Raw genomic sequence first — 21702 nt, 5'->3', positions numbered from 1 at the left:
TCATGGCTCTATCAATTCGCTTTTTTCACGTTCTCCATGCGCTCTGTTTTGATTGTTTATCAATGTCACGATCCGTAATACATGTAAATGTAAAAAAAAAAAACGTGCATACATGACTTAGTTAAATATATATGCATGCATTGGTTCAATAGAAGAAACTCGTTTCATATGACTTTTATAAACTAATTGAAAATAGGAATTATTATGTTGTTGTTAAATTATTGCGTCTAGTGCTTGTTTTGAACATTATTAAGATGTTAAATTAACTAACAGTATTGCTCGTTGTGTATTGAAAATCTCTACGCAAAGAACATGCTATGATAAGGCAGTTTTTTAGGCCACCCTGAATTCCAAAAGCAAAAACCATTTTAAATATACCAAATAACATACTTCATATGTGCATAAAACATTAGACAATATATAAATAACACATAGCTGAGAGGGCGATAGAGCAGATTGTTACCCCGAGAAAACATTGTAAACTGAGGCGAAGTCAAGGTTGACAATGTCTTTTCGAGGGGTAACAATCTGCTCTATCACCCTCTCAGATATGTGTTATTTAATTTATTATACTGAATGTTCTGTTATTACTGTCTATTAAATTTCAAACTCAAAGTAATAAACTATGTCGTCTTGTACATAACAATCATCCGTATTCATTAAAGCGCACACTTGAGCAAGCGTCTCCGTGAAGGGTAATAGAGTATTTGCCATGTTTCTGTTTCTGTTAATAACTTCTGCCAATCAAGGCACACCTCCTAGAACCCAGAGTACGGTATAAATGTTTAATATATACACTGAATATCCTCTACCAAGTATTTACACCAGATCCATAAGAATATATATATAAGGATAAGAGTTCTTTATCCACACATATAAAATAAGTATGTCCGATCTTAAAATCTAAAAATAATATTGTAATTATTTTATGGATTTATTATTCCAAAGAGGTGACCTAATTACACTGGAACATTTACTTATGTTTAACACCACCTTTTCTACTCTTCATTTTAGGAATAATGTTCAACAATTCGTACCGCAATCTATAGATAAGATATCTACACAGAGGTTCTAAATGAGTATTAATGTCATTAGTAAGCTTCTTATGTGCTGAGGTAATACAGAAATCATAAGGATTCACTACAACAGTTAGAAGATCTATTTCTACAGAGTCTATATTTAGCAAAGAGAAAGCTACAAGTGTTGGTGATCTTTTCAAAAATATGTTTACGTATATATTCTATTAAAATGGGTACAGCCAAGCAGAAAATGAGCAAGCGTCTCTTCACTACAATTGCAGAGCATACAGACTACATCTTTTTTGTTTTGATTAAAGGCGGCTCTATTTGTTTGGAGAATGCATGTACCAGTAGCAATTTTTAGCCGTACTGGTATCCTCGAAATATCTCAGATGTTTGCATCTACAGTTCTTGCTATAGGATGATATTGTCCTACCGTATAACTCATTTCCAAATATGATAATGTAGGATACATTCTAGATTCATCATTAATACGTTTTTCCCCAATAATTATTGACTTTTTTATATTAATTTTTCCATAAGTTTTGGATAACGGATTGCAAAGAAAACTATAAGGGTCATCAATGTCATATTTCAGGCATAGCTTTTTTATTTCGATGAACCAACTATTACTTCTCATGTTTTTAATACTGAGCTGTCTCTCTGCAATTCTCCATTCCATTGACCAATTATCTGATCTACTAATATTGCCAAATAAGATTAATGCCCTTTTTTTCTCTGCTGGTAGTTGACCTGAGATAATATATACAGCAGGATCTGCTACATTTGTAGTCAGAGATAATATTTGCTTCAGCATCTTTTTGTATTGCTTGTTGATTAGATGCAGATTTTTTTCCATTAGGTCTCCAATCCATATAGCATAACTGGAATTATATAAGTTTTAATTAAACTGATCGCAGTAACCGGATCTAATCCATTTTCACCATGTAAGCCAGCTACCATTAGGCTATATAGAGATCTCCTTGCTTTTTAAGGTTCTTTTCAATTGTGGCAGATGCAGAATATATATCTCCCAATTGATACAATATTCCCGGGCTTGTGTTTATTATCATGATTTCCTTGATAGAGGATTGCTACTCACAAGGAAGCTATTAAACTAAGAGTTCCAAATGGTGAAGTTGAAGTCATCCCTTCGTAAATTTTACGGACGCCATCACGAGTTGGTTGACCGTTATGGAATAACCGTTTCACATATGATATCGGATATGTTCCTTATGTCGTAACTACAATACCCTCCCTTTTCACGAATGTGACTTACCGAATTAGACTATTTACCGGATTTGTAATAACATAAGCAACACGACGGGTGCCACATGTGGAGCAGGATCTGCTTACCCTTCCGGAGCACCTGAGATCCCCCCCCAGTTTTTGGTGGGGTTCGTGTTGCTTAGTCTTTGGTTTTTTATGTTGTGTCATCTGTACTATTATTTGTCTGTTTGTCTTTTTATTTTTGGCAATGGCGTTCTTAGTTTGTTTTCGATCTATGAGTTTGACTGTCCCTCTGGTATCTTTCGTCCCTCCTTTATATGCTCTCTGAATGCCAATATGTGGAGTTTTTTCAACAATAGGCATCAATTCACCATTCAAAACTAGATCCATGTTATCAAATACTTTATTTGACGTTTTAACAGGGAGGACGACACTTTTTGTTGGTTGTAAATGGTACCCTTCACGTTTGCTGTAATCTGATGCTATATTGACCATTGCTTGTAGGTTGTACGGATTATCGCTTACTAAAGCTATATCGTCCGCACAGGTGGGGGCACAGCAAGAAGAAGATCCAATATTTCCGCCGAGGTTAGATTCTTCTAGAAGGTTTAGTAATTGGTTTATATATATTTTATATAGGTCGGCGCTTAAGGTTCCACCTTACCGTACTCCTTATTCAATATCAAAAGATTCTGATAGTTGTCTATTCCATTTTATTTTGGTAGTTGCATTTGTATATAGACTGTCTATTAAGAGCACTGACTGTTCTGAGAGTCCAAGATGGTATAATTTCCGTATCATATTAGAATGACGGACAACATCAAACGCCGATTTTGCGTCAAGCATTCCTAAGATTGTTGGTTTCTTTAGGTCCTTATTTTCTCTTTCGAATTCGTCTATCATAAGTGTAGCAATAAGTGGAGCAGAATTTTCAGTAAATCCTCTTTGCAATGGGTTCTGTTTATCTAATATTTGAGGATTAATGCGGAATTTTAATCTGGTTTCAACAATTTTTGATAAGGTTGGAGTAATGGTTATTCCTCTATAATTCTTAGCGTCTAGTAGGTTTCCTTTATTTTTGAATATAGGGATAATGTTCCAACTTTAAGGATATCTGGTATAATACATGTTTCAAATGCTGCATTAATAATTTTAAGTAAGGAGCTATTTCATTTTATTCCACCGTATAAAATACTTTCAGCTGTAACACCAAAAATATCTGCCGCATTATTTCTATCCGACTTATGTATGGCTTCATCGAGCTCTTTGATTGCAACCGGAATGTGTTTTCTCTCATTCCTACAGATCTTAATAATATGTTCATATTCACTATCTACGTTGTCAAGATATTGTATATCAAATTTTGACATATTTGATTTTTTTGCTAGATTTGAAAAGTAATTTCGCCAGCCTTCTAAAATGTTTGTCTTGCTGTAAATGGATTGATCGACATGTAGTTCATCAATAAGTTTGCCTAGTTTGCCTCGTTGTCTACTGGTTAGCTTATGGAATAATTTATTATCCATGACTCTAGCCTGAATTATTTCTTCTCTATTATTGATCCTTCTTTGAGCAATCTCATTTCTGCACTGCTTCCTTAATTATTCCTAGGTTGTTTGTTTTTTGTTGATAACAAGCTCATGATAGGGGTCTACTGGTCTCTCTTTACATTTCCATAGTGCATGCGCTTGTTTCTTTGTCTTAATAGCATTATCTATACTCTCATTCATCACTTTTAGTTTTGGTCGTTTCCTAAATGCCTTGTGATTTGGTTGCAGAATCAATAATGTTATTTATGCCAGAAAATGCATCACTAATACCTTCAATGGTATTAAGATTTAATTTTAACTCGTCTATTCCCTTTTCTATGGTCTCTTGATACCCATCCTTATCCAGTTTATTCCAATTAACTTTACAATGCATTTGGTCTCTTTTCGATTACTTTAACTTATAAGAACCAATGGAAAAATCAAAATTAATTTCGGCTAGTATCGGCTAGTGGTCTGATACATTGTTTACAATGTCTAATTTTTTTACATATGATATGTCATCTTGTAAATATTCAGGTTACAGTATATGATCTATCGCAGTACTATCTACTTCATTGGAGTGTATAAAAGTTTTTCCAACCTCTTTTGCTAAAAATTTACATTCTCCCATAAAATCTAAAATTTGTACTGATTCCTCGTAAGACCAGATTTATTAAAAATATTTTCGTTAAAGTCCCCTCCTACTAAGATACAATGTGTTCCAGTAAATGATTGCACGATTTCATATAACATATCCACACACTCTTGAAGTTCAGAGATTTTATTTGCAGATCCTCTACAGGGCAAATATACTGAAACTAATAATAGCTTTTTTTCATCTCCTCTCACTTCAACACACTGTATACGTTAATTACCAATATCTAATGTGGTAATTAAGCTATCTAATTCTTTTCTCCATAAAATTCCAACCCCACCATATCCTCGAGGCATTTGCTAATGGAGTTATTGGGTCTCTATCATCCACAGATTATCCTTCTCCATATAGTTGTTCATGTAATTCATTTAAGTTGTCAACCTGGCAATTGAAGAGCCAATGTTCCTGAATGAGACAGATATCAATATGTCTGTATACTTCGTCAAAGAATGGACCGCATGATAAAATGTTTTTGCAGTTAAAAGATAAAATTCGAATGCTCTTCCTCTTCACAATACTATTACTATTTACAATATTTACAGTTTCAACTTTGTGCAACCCTCCATCAGCAATAATATCTACTGCTAATGTATCCGGCTTTGTAGGCTTGTCCGGTATAAAAAAAATGCCCAGTAGGTGCTGCATTTTGCTCAGTATAAAAAATTGGTCGCCCAGTTAACTCATTTGGAGGCATACAATACTGAAAATCTGCAGGCCCTTTGTCATTGGTTGGTCTTGGTACAGGTCGTGTACTAGATTGTTGACCCCCTTGTGGATTGAATACATTGTAACGGTCGAATTCAGTTGTTTTAAGCTGTATGTTTGTACGAGATTGTCCTACAGTACTAGTATGATGATTAATTGCATGAGTATCTTGTGGCTTATATGGCAGTTCATCTTGGGGCTCATAGTACTGAGTATTTAACATAATGTTGTTTTGAGGTCGTGCCTGGCGGCAATGAATATGATCATTTGTGGCCCTGTTGGGATCGTTACTTTCATCTATTACTCTATGTGTTTTCTTCAAGTTTATGTTAGAATTCTGCATATTAGCATGATATCCATCTAGATTCTCAGCTCTGTCAATCGTATCTGTATAGTTTGCTGTGACAGCCAGCTTGTCAAGCTCATTCTCAACTTTACGAAGTACAAAGCGGGTAACTTTGCTTCTGACTGCTAAAATGAGGTCATCAGTACTACTGTTGTTGTTATTAGATGTACAATTATTGGTGTTTTGGTTTTCAAGTAATTCTATTCTCTTGTTCATGGTCTTTATAGTTAACTCTAGTTCAAAGGTTCTGCTTTCTGCTTTATGGAGTCTATCTAATAGTCGTGTTTTTTTCCTTTGCTTCATTGATAGCTGCCTCTTTTATTTTAAGTTGCTCTTCTTTCTTTTTAAGTTTTAACTCGAGTTGCCTAAGATCTCGTTGTTTTACATGAGACTAGTCTCCATGTAAAACAACGAGATCTTTGTTAATACCTTTAACTGAAGTTTGGTGCTCATCGACGTTAGAATTTAATGAGATATCTCTATGTTGGACTACTGTATCCTGACGTATTCTTGATGTTAATATAGGCATCGTTGTATTTGGAATTTGCGCCTCAACACTATCTTGATCTGTCTCGATAGTGGGTTCAACAGTAGGTGGAATTTCAATATTTGCATTTCTTGCTAATTGATGATTTTTACCTATACATGCAAAGCAAACATCCATCTCACTATCAATACATCTCTGATGAAATTGTTGATTACTTTCAGCACATAATATTTTGCTCATATCTAATGGTTTATCACAACTTGGACAGTTAGTCAATTGTTCTTCAAGCATGATCTGTTGTGCAGATGTTGGTGAATTGATATGTTGTATATCAGATAGTTCATCATCAAGCTGTAACGGATGATTTGTTAAAGAAAGCTGGCAACTTTGCCCAGAATTGGCCTTCAGACATTGTTGACATGAGTAAATCGATGGGGATTCTTTCTTATCCTCAAGACGCAGGATTTAGGCTTCGGATAGCTTCTCGCATTTATAGTGCACCCAATGACCATTCTTACAATAGACAGCTCTTGATCTACAGCTCCTCTTACATTTGAAGCATTTCTCAAACTGTTCTTCCACAATTGCTGGGTCCGCATCTTTAGTATTTTGGCTCATATTGTCTATGATGTCCTGCAACTGGGAAGCTAATAAATGTTTCATTTTGTTAACATTCGTTCTTATTCCATTGACATTGGTATTACTCATGATTTCGTGTATTGTTTCTATGTCTCTACTTATAAAGTTGACTGTTAGTTTACCGTTGACAAGTATTGAGTTCTTCGTGAGATAAAGGTTTATTGTATATCCTTCATTCTTGTTCTCTTTTATTTTATATGTAGATTGTACTATGCATCCATTTGTATCAGTAGCTTCATCCTCGATGACATCATAGAAGTTATACGAAGAGTCACAGAAATACATATCACATGCACAGCGGAATATCTCAAAAGTTATAGCATCAAATTCGGCTGTAAAGCCCCCCCCCCCCCCCCCCCCCCCCTGTGAATTTATATGAAACATTGTTTCTTTTAGCACTATCTAGTTTTTTAATTAATGTTTTTTCTAGATTTAACGAATATGTTTTAGAAGATTTAAGTTGTACGACGGAATCATTCATCCTACCCTTTTTGAGGGACAAGCCGACAGAAAGGAGTGTCATAGTTAGGATATAACTGTAAGTGAGCAATATAATGTAGCGGCGTGAACAGGGCTTCCCTTTTTCACAGGTTGTATTTTTTTTTTTTATAGATGTGAGATCAGAATTTTCTATATTTACTGTTGAGATAAGACAAAATTGGTTAAGCTTCCTATGCTTATATATATCAAAGCTGGACAGTGAAAAGGGCTTCCCTTTTTCACTGTCTATAGATTACTAATCAAAATATTGTACAACGGATAAATATCTGAAGTATGGCCTAAAGCTAAATGATCTGTTTCAGTAATATCAGTAATTTGCAGTGAGCAGGGTTTTCCTTATTTCACCAGGTACGTACAGTATTCTAGTTAAAATGCACTCATTATAGTATTGATTGTGATAATGTGGCAATTGTATGAGTGAATCCAAATCGCAGAGTGAACAGGGCTTCCCTTATTCCCTGATGTTTTCTCAAGCTTCTAGCTAATTTTACAAAACGATGTATCCAAAGCCGTGAAGTAGGACGCCTTGGGTGTATGCCGTCAAATAAAGATTTAAAACTGATTTTATTTTGCGTTCGGGAGCGCCTTCGTTGTTTTGATGAAATAATTTGATCTTGAGCAATATGTGGTGCCAATATGTTTCTGTTGAATTAAATAGTTGTTAGTTATAATAATTGATAGCTGATTTTAATTTGAGATCAATATCTTTGTACTGTTGAGTACTATGAATGTTATATTTAAACCCACGAAATTGATTCCACCTGTATATTGAAAAGTAGGGACATTCAATTGCAATAACAGTTGCTGAGGGATTAGTCTGGAGTATGTTGTCTCTCACAGCTCTATATTCCGTTAAGGTTTGTTCTATAGACTGGTAGGGATGTTTTATAATGTCAGAATATCTACCGTCTTTTTTTGAAATTTCAAACCAGAGGAGAACTATTGGATTTGCGGCTGCTTGTATGCTTGGAATGGCTTTATTGATGATGTTTGAGTGGATGGTTGCACCTTTCTCATACAAAATATGTAGGGAGGATCTTAATCTCCCTGGTATTACGGGTTTTATGTAACTACCCTTGCTATCTGTAATAATATAGATGTCCGGCTGATAAAGACCATGGTCTAAGCTGGATTCTTCTGCTACAAGCTTGCTTGTCTGTTTTTTTATTTGTAGTATCGACATATATGTATCACTAATTATAGCTGAGCTGGACGGGTTCGCATAGGTTATATATACCAATGCTGGACAGTGAACAGGGCTTCCCTTTTTCACTGATTATAGATTACTAATCGCAAAGTAAAAGTCTAAAAGTGGTTTCTATTAAGATACTATTGTACGAACGCTATATATACAGTATAAGCAAAGTAAATGTCTAAAAGTGGTTGCTATTGAGATAGAATCGAACGAACCCTATATACACAACAAGTATCTACACAATCATGCACATCCACGCATGCAATGTCAGAGTTACTAGCACGTCACTCAAGTGTTAATATGATAATTATACAAAGCAGTTAAAAGGTTGTGACAGCAATCCGTGTGTAAAAAGTAAAAATGTAATAATGTTTACGGGTCAAATCACCTCCTGGCAAGGCTCAAAACCGAACTAAAAATTTCAGAATAAATCTAAAATTGTTGATGTTGAAATCAAATGCACTTTTTAAATATAATGTTATAAAAGATTATAGCGTTCTGGATGCCTAAATAATTATTGTGCCAAATTAAATGTTCGCCATATGTAATGGCTTCCACCCGGCATGGTGATCAGATTTCAGCAGAAGTAATTTTTTTTTAAATATTAAAGTCGCATTCAACGGCAATAACAAATGTTTTTAGTTCAATGATAATATGATCAACGTGGGACAATGTGTGACAATGCGAATTCCTGATAAACCACAAAGTATATCTGTAAAACGATAAAATTATCCGCTCCCAAAGTAAAGCACATCCACCATGCTAGACCTTCACCGGAACATATTGTACACGTGGGATAGAGTAAATTGTCTCCCTCGTATTAACCAATCAAAATCTGGCATTTTGACATGAAGTATAATAATCAATCATCTAACATATTTGCATTAGGACTTCAAACTCCTTGCATTTGGTGAAAAACTGCAAAAACCGAAAAAAAGCCTCATTTTGAGATCTTGTCACAAATATTCAGATATGAGAAACAGTTTTACCCAGAAAGATGCTTTCAACAAAAAAAGAGGCAAAGGGTACCAAAGGGACATTCAAACTCACAAGTTGAAAATAAACTGACAACGCCATTGGTAAAAATAAGAATAAGACAAACAGACAAACAATAGTACACAAAACACATCATAGAAAACCAAAGACTGAGCAACACGAACCCCATCAAAAACTGGGGGTGATATCAGGTGCTCCGAAAGGGTAAGCAGATCCTGCCCCACATGTGGCACCCGTCGTGTTGTTTATGTAAGTACAAACCCGGTGATAAGTCTAATTCGGTAGGTAACATTTGGGGAAAAGAACTCGGGATTGTAGTTACGACAATTGTAACATATCCGTTGTAATCTGTAAAACGGATATTTCATAACGGTCAACCAACTCGTAAAACTTACGAAGGGATGATTTCAACTTCACCACTTGGAACTCTTGGTTTAATATCTTCCTTGTGAGCAGCAACCCTCTATCAAGGAAATCATGATAGGAAATACAAGTCCTTGAATATCGTATCAACTGGGAGATTTGTGAAAATTTTTTTTTTGATAAGGCTGTTGCTCATAAGTATATGTCAATTTCAACATGTTTATGACGTCATGGCGACATCCCAAGTGACTTTTCTGCATCAAAATATGTAGATTATATCAACCTGTTCATTTATCAATTCATTCTTTGATAACGTATTATTTTATTTACTAATACCCGTGGTTTGGTGACTTTTATTTCGATATTATTGAAATGGGGAAGAAGATACCAAGGAGGCATTAAACACTCTTAGTCGAACAAACATTTGATAAAACTACGGTCAATAGGAAAACGACGAAAAGACAGTCCACAAAACACTACACATCCGAGGAGTCGGTGTTGGTGGTTGGTGTCGTCTGCTGTGCTGTCCACTGTTATTCTTTTATTTATGTAAAACAGAAGATAAAGATAGAGCAACACAAATACTTCCAAAAGAAAGGGTAAGTAGATACTGTTCCACACTTGTTACTTCAGTCAAAGTCCGTTGATAAAACATATTCAGTTGTAAAAGTGGACTGGTAAATGTCTTTATTCTAACCCTTAGGCATTTCCAAATGTATGCACTTTCGGTATACATGTAAATTCTCTAGCCTTAAGTTATCAGTTTTAACTACTCTTAAAAATGATAACAGGAATTGCCAAAAATATTGAACAGCATATCATACCACTCAAACCACTGACTCCTCCGAAAAGAAATAGACACACAAACAAAAGTCAAACAATAACAATCAACACAAGATACAGGTGGTCTGAATTGCTATAGACCCAAAATGTTGGAAAATGCATACTTCAAATAAAAAAAATTTAATCAGCAATTTTAGATAGCGCATATGAAAAAAAACAATGATTATACGTTTATTTTTACGGGATCAAAGACAGCGATTATAATGAATTACTTCAATCATTATTTAAGGCAACTACTGCAGTTTGTCATGTATGATCTTAATCATTGAAAAGAAAAGCGCTTTTGACAAAAAGTTTGGAAAGCCAATATTATAAAATATTTTGTAAATAGAAACAACCAAAACCGTCGAAGGGGAATCCTCCTATGGAAGTTGTAACCATAACTTTGTCTATCACTGACTTCAAATAATAATACAAACTTTGCCTACAAGTTTACTTTACATATGTATCTGTGAGATATGGAATCGGAAAATACGCTCTGGAAAATTGAATTATTACTCATCATTAATCTGCATTTCTGAGTTAAGGACTGATGATACCCTCTAGGACAAGTATTACATGTATATGACGAGGGTTTCGAAATAAACAACTAGTTAATATGGCAAGCCGTATTACTATTTATTCTCACTTCAAGATATCTAATAAACTTTATAAGATATCTCATATAGTTATAAGATATCTTATAAACTTAAGACGATATCTTATAAAGTTTATTATATGAATGTCATGTAAAATACTGTATCTTGTATCAATTATAGATGTTATGTGTATATGCCCCCCTGGGGACCTAATTTGGAAAATAAAACTTTCCTTATTATATGAGGTATCTTATATATTGTATGAGATATCTTATATATCATATGAGATATCTTGAAGTTAGAATAAATAGTAAAACGGCTTGCCATAAGTTAATACCCTTATCTCAATCTCTACAGTTCTTCTTTTTTACATCTGTTACTAGAGATGATCTGTAACTTTAAAATATGTGTTGTACATTTTGTGTTAACAACATATATTTAATGTTATCAAAGTATCTGTTTTAGTGTTTTATCCAATCATGAATAACAACATATGTTATGGAAACAAAATTTATCGTTTGTTTCTCTGTTTTCAAACCTTCGGTCAAAAAAGATAAAGACAGTTCTTGTGTTAACTCATTTATTACTCCTGTTATAATGAACTTTACGCTAACAATTCCGTGTTTCTATGATATGAAATAAGTTCAAAGATAATTTGCACGAAACCATGAAATAATGTTTTCTTTACTCGTTTGTAGGAGTTTCATTGCCTTCCGGAAATTGTTTTTCTTTCGGGTCATAGAACCGCCTTGACGCATTCATACTTTTAATGATTCTAATTCAGTTCTATGATTAATTGTAAAAGTAACATTTGATTTATTTGAAATGATGAAACTTATTCCTACGAGAAAGTAATTATGAATATGAAAAGGGGATTTATGGTTTGTTCTTTTTCAAATAAATGTTTGTAATGAAGATAATCGATCAAACAAACCAAGATCTCTTCCGAAAATTAGTTTTCTTCATAACAGAAAATTCAAAAGGATTGGAAAAACACAAAGATTCCGCTGATAATTTCTGTCGTTGTTTATTGTATATGTCATTTATCGTAAAGCAAATTTCAAAATTTTACGCGATAACCTTAAGGTTGGTATGATAAAAAACAAATCTCGACAATAAGAATGACTTTATTTGAAATTACAAAAAGCAAGAAATAATGGATAGATGCTTATAACATTCAGACACGTCTTTAGTCTTTTTGTTTATTGTAATTCTTTGCTTTGTGTCGATCTGATGAGTCAAGTCTTTTGCAACTGATTTTTCAGTTTGTTTTCATGTCGTGCTGTTACACTACTATTCCAGGTTAGGAAACGGATAAGGGCTCGCAAACATGTGTAAGGCTGTGGTATTCTTTATGTGCCTTCCCCAAACAAGAAGCCTGCAATTTCAATGGTCATCGTTGGTTGTTGACTATCATATTTGCTTTTATGTTTTGTACAAAAATGAGGTCGGTGGTTTTCTTGTTTAAATTTTACATTTTGTCATATCGGGGCATTTTATAGCTAACTATATGGTATGGGTTTGTTCATGGTTGAAGGTCAAGCTGTGACCTATAGTTGTTTACATTCACGTCGTTTTGGTATCTGAATGATAGTTGTCTAATTGCCGTAATTTCGGCAATAATACCACATCTTTTTATTTCTATATGGTAAAAGAACTTCAAAAGGAAATGTGTTTCTACACAAATTATTTTACAATATGTACATATACTAGTTTATTCAAAATATTTTATTTGCTATCATATATAACAAAAACGATCAGACAAAAGTTATTACAACTCGGATAGTCCTCTTCTTAATATGATAAGTTATGATTTGTAAATATAAAGGCATGCAACACAAAAAAAGTATGCACAGGACAGACAATAATCATAAATTTTGCAACATCTCTCCGTTGACATATAGGAAAAATACTGGAATCAAAAAACAAGGATCTAATGGTTGTTATGACAAAATTGATGGTTATGGTATTCTACTATCGTGTCTTTCCTGTAGATCGATAAATTTGATGATTATTTTCAACACTAGACCTCCCCCAAAGGATGACTGTGGAAAAATATGGTCACTTTGGTCTTCTTCCGACCTGCAGTAAAAACCCTTGCCAAATTTGGACGCCCTTTTGACTGTGCGGGATGTACAGGTACGCAACCACGTCCGGTCAGAATGACGTTACATCCCATGCCTCGTGTAAAGAGAGTGCCACGATATCTATACGTTAAGAACCCTTGTAACAACTTTTTGAGGGGTCCATAGGTGGCCTTTTGCATGGCAACATTTCTGTCCCGATCTAATATACCCTTATTTTCCAGTGGCAGTCCAACTTGTCCGGAGCATCATCCCGGACGGCCTCTAATAAAGACCTACCTATTGTGTTTATTGTTAATTTGTTCTCGTCTTGGACATGCATGAAATATTTTCAACTGGACGTTAAGCAACCAACAATCAATCAACATTAGGCTGACCAAGCTAATGCCAAAGACAGGCCAAGCTAAAATCGCCAACAAAATTTATCTATTTACATAGGACATGCACTTTGCATGTGGATCACATTATTTGTACAGAACAACGATGATGTCGTGGTTGCTTTCCGAGTTCTGCAGAAAACATTTGCTCCAATATTTATTTTTTTTGCAGAATTTCTACACGTTTGACTTTAAATAAATTAGGTTGTCCTTTTCATTAAACAGGTTTGAAATTCTCTGATTATCTCTCCTCTTAGTACACAATACAATTGTTAATATGCTTTCAAAACGGACAGTTATACATAAATAGGCCTTTCCATACCTTCTAAGAGAAACAACAAAAACTACAATGCAACCCTTTCTTCATTAGAAGTTTCAAAACACTTAAAGCGCCAGTAAAACATCACCTATAACTATTGAAATTGAAGTTTTAATACCGCCTTTACATAGAACAAAGTACAGAGACTGAATATGAAAAGCAGCAACAAGGGAAAATGAACTGGACATAGATTTCTGTACTCTCTTTTTGAACTCTGAATGACCATTATACTGAACACCATTCTTACAATATGGAAAGCACCAAAAAGGAAATTAAACGTCACGTGCAACGAAACGAACATAAGGCTAAAATCATCGCTGGTGAAAAACAGTAGAAAAATTGAAATGGGGTTTTAGTTCGTTTCCATTTTTGCCTTCCGTCTTTTTGAAACCCCCAAAGCCTTATCACTAAATCGACAAGATTACACAAAGGCAGAATCATATTGATTTATTGTTATTATTAACAGCAAAATCTTTTTTTCATTTCTCAAAGCTCTATAGAGAATTATTTTATTGTTTCTTAAATAGATTTTTTAAACTTAATCTTTATAACTTGACTTTCGTTTACTTCAAGGTCGTCCGGCAATCAAAGCCAGGAACAAATCGAATTAGTCTTTATCTTAGCGGTAAATAAAGAAGTAATTACTAGTATCTGGCTTTCTCATCAGGAGTCTTACTAGAGAGAAATAGTTTTTGTAAGGCCGCAATATCAATTATCTTTCTTAAAAAACACGCAGTTGACACAAAAAATGCAATCAGCAAACAACTACACATATTATCCCCATCAGAAAACTATTTTTGGGAGCTCGTTGGGATTCAATTGTAGAAATCAGCACATAGAATGTCTTATACACTTGTGAAATCATTATATCTTTTGTTTGTAATACACATTCTTATCATTGCAATCACTGTATATATTTAGCCTTTCCTGCTTGAAACCGTGTCAAAATGTTAATTTATATCACAAAGAATGGATAAGCACATCAGGCGTATACTTATAAATCCGTTATATACCATGATACAATCACCTCAAAGTATTCTGATAAGTATTAGACAAATGCACTTTGCTGTTTACTCAAATACCACCTTTCATCCTAAGTAATGAATTTCTTTATCCTTATTGTCTTAATACTTCATACATGATATTTTTAATTATTCCCTTCATTGTAATTATTTATAAATTTTATTCAGAGAACTATTTTTAAATCATCAAAATGCTAAAGTTAATGAATTCCTAATGTAAATATTTAACCATTCAACGAAAATATAAACTATTTACATAACAAATTAAACCTTAATTTCTAATTTTCGCAACAAACAGAAAATACTACCAGGACCGTTTAAACAAGTACAGTAGCGCTGAAAGGGTTTTAATGATAGAATTATGTCATAACACAATGTTTTTGGTAGGTTTTTGATTTCCGACAATGAAATATTCTTAGTTATCTTGTCTAAAAGTCTATTGTCCTCATTGTGTAATAATCAATTACGAATTTCATTGAAACTCCAATCGAAAGAATTCGATTTTGCATTATATTGTTGTTTTAAAAATAACATGTGCATATTTCATATGCAAAATGATGAGACCTATCTTTGTGTATCGCTTGTCTAATTTATTGTGTCCTCAAGTTAGATTCCTCGTGAAGGAATCAGTAAAGATATTACTAAAAACCAACAGTTTCTAAACAACAACACACCATGACGTACCTAAATGAAACTAAATCGTACCGAAATGGATAAAAAAAAAACCCAAAAAAAATCAAACTACAACCTACAACGCACTTAAACTACCTAAATTTTGGGTCCACGACAAAAGCAATTGAACTGGATGAACATTGTTCAACATTATAAATTACAAATGTACATGTAGTACACGTACTTTATTAGTTGACCATTCACGTGCTTGTGATTTATTGTTTTCTAGTAGAATTTAAGCAGTCAGTTAATCAGTTGATTATAATAATTCCTCGCTAACTTCAATCATTTGAATCAAAATAAGAAAACAATTCCTACTACAGGAAAAAAAGCTGTTTTTGGACGAAGGCCTATTGTACTATTACACTAATAAGAGAGTTATACAGAGGATAAGACTGATAACAATGAACGATTTGGTAAACAGAAAGAATGAATGGTATAATAAAGTAAAGAGTCCCATAAGATAATTAAAAAATATGCAGTCTTAATTGTTTTTGAGTAGAAAATCTGAGAGTAAATAAATAATCTTACTTTAAAAGAATCTGTTGAAAACTTTTTTTCTCAATTAAAATTTCTATAAGTTTATTCAAATTATTTATCTAAAAGGATATATATATATATATATATATATATATATATATATATATATATATATATATATATATATATATATATATATATATATATATATATATATATGTAGAAATCGTGATTTAATAAAAATAAAAAAAAGGTTTGAAGAGAAGAGAAGAAAACAACTTTGAAAATACTATCAATTCACTTACCTTATCGAAATTTTAAAACTCTAAAGTACTAATAATTACAAAACTAGCTATAAAGGTTTTATTCATCATTTTCTACATAACCGTACCAAGTTAGGAATATGACAGTTGTTTTCCATTCGTTTGATGTGTTTGAGCTTTTGATTTTGCCATTTGATAAGGGACCTTCCGTTTTGAATTTTCATTGGAGTTCGGTATTTTTGTTGTTTTACTTTTTACCGTGATTTTCAAACATAAATGATTAAATTACATGTTCTTTCAAACATAAATGATTAAACAAGAATTGATTGTAACAGGATGCTGTTACGAAGTCTCCCAAACAAAGCTCCCATAATTCGTCATTCCCATGGTCGCCTAACATTGGGCAAAGTCCAGTACAAATTAGTGTGGTCAAGCAAAGTGATATGCATCAGTGACGCCTAAGGACTGACCCTGTATGTCATTCAAATCTTCGTGAAATGACGAACAGGAATATATATGGTTTAGGGGTGAGGATCTCTACCATTTACAAGATATTATAGCATTAGGGGTGGGGGGAACCCCTGGGGACCTCTCCTATATATCATTCAAATCTTCATGACATGACAAGCAGGAATATATATGGTTTAGGGGTGGGGATCTCGACAATCAACAAGATATTTGAACATATTCAAATGACAGATGGTGGGATGACCCAAAGTGTCTTACCATGTATATCATTTAAATCATCTTGGCATGACAAACCAGCATATATATGGTTTAGGGGTTGGTATCCTGACCACTTACAAGATATTAGAACTTTCTCAAATGGCAGGGGGTCGGGATGACCCCTGGGGACTAACCCTATTTATCATTCAAATCGTCTTGGCATGACAAACCAGAATGCATATGGTTTAGGGATGGGGATCTTGACCACTTGCAAGATATTAGAACTTTCTCAAATGGCAGGGGGTGGGGTGAACCCTGAGGACTAACCCTGTTTATCATTCAAATCACCTGGGCATGACAAACCAGAACATATATGGTTTGGGGGTGGGGATCCTGACCACTTACAATATATTAGAACTTTCTCAAATGGCAGGGGGTCGGGATGACCCCTGAGGACTAACCCTGTATTTCATTTGATGTGCTTTATCATGACAAACCAGAATATATATGGTTTAGGGGTGGGGATTTATACCACTTACAAAATATTAAAGCTTTCTCAAATGGCAGGGGGTGGGGGTTACCCCTTGGGACTAACCTTTTATTTCATTTAATGTGCTTTATCATTTAGAATATTTTCAATTATAAAGATTGTGTCTATCACTAACTGTTTTCAAGTTATAATCATTTGAAAATTAAAAAAAAATAATATCCCATAGGGTTCTATAGTAAACCCCTCCTTCCTTTTTGCCCCTCAAAGTACCCCTTTATAAACCCCATTACACAAACAAAACCCTGATTGCACCACTAGACATGTTAGTCTAACATATTGTGAAACCCTAAGTTAATCTGACCAGCGGTTTTGGAGAACGGATGCGGACAAGTTAAAATTTAAAAGCGGCGGAAGAAGAAAAAGAAGAAGAAGAAAAATAATAAGAACTTCGTTTGTGAGACTTAATTACATGTTCTTTCAAACATAGAATAACATTAACAGTAGGTTGAAATATTACTCACTGTACATTGAAATCCCATTTGCTTAATCATTATTGCGACTTCATAACTTTATTTTCATAGTTTACCATCATTACGTTAATCAATATACAGCTATGCATTAACATAGCGATTTTTAAAGAAGTAAATACCAGATCTTCCTTGGAAATCCATTCGTTTTTGCTTGATATTATTGTAAGGAAGCTTCCTTTTATACGTTTTATTTCTTTTTTCACTCAAAGTGAACATGTTCTTTACCCCCTCCAAAACCATCAAACTGTACATAGTGTTGTGGACATTTAGTTGTAATGTGTTTAACCAAACATGAAAAAAAAATTTGAAAGTCAATTTAAATAATATTTTTACGTCTTTTTTGGGGTCCTTTAATTGGAAAACATGCTAGAAAAGTAACTTACGTGCTGATTCCAGAAATACTGATCTTTAAGTATACAAAAGCGACGCAAGTTCTTAATGTAGCCTTTTTTCTTCTTCTTTTTTTGTGATATATTAATTTAATTAATACATATAGCGATAAATAACATCAAATACTAAGTCGCTTGTTTTGAACAAATACAACAACAATAGCTTTAAGGGACTTAAAAAAAATTAGCATATAGACCTCTCATTGTATATAAGTAAGATATTTATCTACAAAGACCTTGCACAGCATATACCACACCAACAACGACATACTTTAAAATTAAATTCGAGTTATCCTTAAGAATGCTCGAAATAGTAGAATGTTTAATTATCATAGTTTGGAACAGACTCTTTTATTTAAAGTCGGGTGTATACATACATGTATAACAATACAACATAAGCTCTATAAAGCTTTTGACCGACATACATGAGACAAACACAAGACATAAAACACATAAAACAGAAACATTGAGATAAGTTTTGGTAACAGTTGTCCCTGTAGTGTCAGAGAAAACATTTTTCTAAAGGTTTACGACGACGAACGGACAACACCAAGGGATGGCATAAAATCATCTTGCCTTTTAGAAATTATCGATCTAAGTGTACTCTCAGTTTAATATTGAAAGCTTTTAAAGCCCAATTTCAATTAATAAATAAACCATGTTTTCCCAGACTAAAATTCCAATCAGTACATCTCCAACGAATTTGCTGTAAAGACGTCATACGCATGCAGTCTGAAAAAGCACGACTTTGTGCAATGATAAAATATAAGTATCGACAGGTTGTAGGGCCACTTGTGTTAGTTTTTTGTCATTAAGGAATATGATTTTGATGGCTGATCCCGGATTGTCTTTATTCAACTTATTCATAACTTGTCTGGACTCTGACATACTCAGAACCTAGAATATGGTGTAGACACTATCCTATTGGTTGATTGATTGATTGGTGTTCGCTTTATGATGCATCAGCGCATAAAGGATAAATCGCGGCGAACCTCCTATTGTTTGATGAGTTTGAATTAAATGAGATGTGGGGTATATGTAATGACTTTCAAGAGGTGAAAATCTGAAAATTCAGCTTTTAATTATCTATTATATCTTCTTTTTTATATATCTGCTGCGAATTCTTGATTCAGTAGATACTTTCACTACATACATACCTACAGTCTGAACATTTTCCCCCATTGATTATTATAACCATGGCTATGAAGTAGCAGGAGGTATATAGATTTTTTACCCGTCCATCAGTAATTTATTTCCCGGATGCTTACTTCAATACTTACATCAGATTGCAATCATACTAGAATATAGGGTCATATGTAATGAGAGAAATTTGTGCAGAAAAGTGGTTTTCGGATGATATCCATAAATACTAGATATGGGATTGAAACACTATGTGGATATGATAGTTACATTTTATGAGAGGAAGATCCCTCTTGATTTTGAGGTCACTACACATAAGCTAAAGGTCATAGTTACTAAAAATAGACTGACATTTATGCAGAAATGAGGTTTCCAGATGCCAAGTGGAATACTATATATGGGATTGCAATAATAATTAGAAATTAGATATATGGTCACATATAGAAAGATTAAGATCCTTATTGATTTTGAGGTCTCTGTGATTAAGGTTAAGGTCACAGCTACTAAAAATTGCCTGAAATTTGTGCACAAATGTGGTTTCCGTATGTTAAATCAAATAGTACATATAAGATTGAAACATATTTAAATATGTAGTCAAATTTATTGAGTGGAAGATCCCTAGTGATTTTGAAGTCACTACGTTTAAATTAAAGGCCACTTTACTAAATAGAATATAATTTTTTTTCTGAAAAGTGGTTTCCGTATGATTAATCGTATACCATACTTAGATAATATATGGTCGCATACATAATATAATGAGAGGAAAATCCCTATCGATATTAAGGTCACAATGTCCAAAGTCAAGTTACTGGAAATAGTCTTGAAATTTATGCAGACAGGTGGTTTCGGATGCTTATTCGAATACTTTATATATGGGATCGCAACCTAATTTGAATGCATGTCAACAATTAATGAGATGAAAATACCTACTTTTGAGGTCATCACATCAAAGGTCAGGGTCACACTACTACAAATAGATTCTAATGTCAGCTGAAAACTGGTTACTGGATGCTCAATCAAATATGGGATTGCAAGCCAACCTTACCTGGATATATGGTCACATATGATAAGAGGAAAGTTTCGAAATTTTAAGGATTTTTTACTCAGGTATAGATTACCTTAGCTGTATTGTGCAAAACCTTCAATTTTGGGTCTTCAATGCTCTTCAACTTCGTACTTTTGGCCATTTTAACGTTTTGATTCGAGCGTCACTGATGAGTCTTTTTTAGTTAAATTCGCGTCTGGCGTACAAAATTTTAGTACTTGTATCTGTGGTTAGTTTATTTGATACTATATGGTAAGCTCAAGGTACTTAATAATCATTAAAAATAGATTTATGTAACACAATATTACTGTCTGAAATCATAACCAAAAAAAATCATAACTTAAAATAAACACACAGTTGTACGAAATTACTATGGTTTTTATTTTTACGATAGGAAATTTTTTTTAAAGATATTTCAGCCGACGTATATACATTGATTTGTATGTCTGGTTTTATCTTAAAGATCACATCAAGAAAGAATACTGACATTAAAGCCATAGAAATGACAAATGCCAATTCCAGGTTTCCAATTTCAGCTGTCTTTGTAGTCTTCTATGTGTTTTATAATTCTATTTTACAATAAGATTAAGTTTAAACCTGTGAAGTTACAGTTTAGAACAGATATCCAGATATTAGATAAATCCGAAATAAGTATCTGTTCTACATCTATAGAAAAACCTTCCTCGATTACTCTAATCAGAAAAAAAAAATAACAATAAATAAACGACCATCATTTCAAGTGAAGGATTAACTACTTAACTTTAATTGTTGTTCGGACTGTTATATAGTCTTCCCATAAACGAATGCATTGACCTCTAAAACAACATAAAAAAGTACATTCTTCTTGTATAAAATTTAACATATCTATAAAAAAAACCAATTAATACAATCTAGTGCCTTCCTCATTCTTGAAATGTAAGACTGTTAAAAGGGGAGATATACCAAGGGGACAATTCAATAAAAAAAAAAGTCATACGACGAAGAAAAACTGACAACTTCATAGGTAAAAAAAAATAGACAAAAAACAGTTCACAAAACACTACACGGAAAACTAAAGACCCCACTAAAAACCGGGGTTAAATCAGATGCTCTGGAAAAGTTTGCTGTTCTTGCTGCACGTCGTGATTCTCGTGTGAAAT

Source organism: Mytilus californianus, unplaced genomic scaffold, assembly GCF_021869535.1.
Source record: "Mytilus californianus isolate M0D057914Y unplaced genomic scaffold, xbMytCali1.0.p SCAF_3, whole genome shotgun sequence".
NCBI lineage: Eukaryota > Metazoa > Mollusca > Bivalvia > Mytilida > Mytilidae > Mytilus > Mytilus californianus.
This window is presented reverse-complemented; position numbering follows the sequence as displayed.